The sequence below is a fragment of the Aplysia californica genome, unplaced genomic scaffold (genome assembly GCF_000002075.1).
Source record: "Aplysia californica isolate F4 #8 unplaced genomic scaffold, AplCal3.0 scaffold01321, whole genome shotgun sequence".
Lineage (NCBI taxonomy): Eukaryota > Metazoa > Mollusca > Gastropoda > Aplysiida > Aplysiidae > Aplysia > Aplysia californica.
In genome coordinates, this window is record NW_004798591.1 from 1 (window position 1) to 1,274 (window position 1,274).

Sequence of the window (1,274 nt, forward strand, 5' to 3'; positions counted from 1 at the left end):
GTTTCTCTTTACCCTGGCCAGACTGTTTATTGATGCATGTGTTTGTTTGTTTGTTTTTTGTTTATTAGAATGTGTGTTTGTCATTTTGTTTTTATTGATCTATTTGTTGATTTGTTTGTTTCTATGTTTGTTTGCTTCTATGTTTGTTTGTTTGTTTTTTGTTTATTAGAATGTGTGTTTGTCATTTTGTGTTTATTCATCTATTTGTTATTGATTTGTTTTGTTTCTATGTTTGTTTGTTTGTTTGTTTGTTTGTTTGTTTGTCTGTTTGTTTGTTTGTATGTATGCAGGACAATTGCGAGTCTTACATTTTCTGTTCATCAATTTATCTGGGGGGGTTTTGTTTTTTTGCACACTGTTTGTTTATTATTCTGTTTGTTTGTTGTTGTTTTTTGCAGGGAAAAACAACTTTCACTGTTCATTTATTGGTGTGTTTGTTTGTTTGTTTGTTGAAAGGTGTGATAGTTTTGTATGTTTATTTATCTATTTGTTTGTTTGTTGGAAGGTGTGATAGTTTTGTATGTTTATTTATCTACTTGTTTGTTGGAAGGTGTGATAGTTTTGTATGTTTATTTATCTATTTGTTTGTTTGTTGGAAGGTGTAATTGCTCTTGTTATCCTATTTGTTTGTTTGTTTGTTTGTTTGTTTGTGTGCAGGAAAGTGGCTTGTCATATTTTGTGTGTTTATTCTCAGGATTTGTTTGTTTGTTTGTAGGAAAGTGAGAGTATTACATTGTGTGTTTATTTATTATTTGATTTGTTTGTTTGTTTGTGTGAAGGAAAGTGGCCAGCCAGTTGATACGAGGGGAAGCGGTGAAGGCCGAGTGGTACGATGACGTCAGCATTTATTTCAGTGACATCTGTGGCTTCACTGCTATGTCAGCGGAGAGCACGCCCATGCAGGTATGTGTGGGTGGTTGGCGGTGCTCTGGTGTGGTTTGCTTCTTCTTTCCTATCAAACATCTATCGTCCTTATCTCCCCTCCTTCTTTTTTATGTTTGTTACTTTCTTGTAACATCTCTAATTTTCGGCTCTAAATATGGCCTTATTGTGTTACAAGTGCCGTAAAACTCTTATTAAAACTAAAATCTTCGGCTCTAAATATGGCCTTATAGTGTTGCAAGTGCTGTAAAATTCTTACTAAAATAAATGTGTCTTTCGGAGAGAAAATGTTGGAATCTATTTATGACATGACACAAACATAAAGGCAGAGATTAAAATTAATTTATTGAGTAATTTAATTTAATTTAATTTAATTTTTATACTATTTTTCA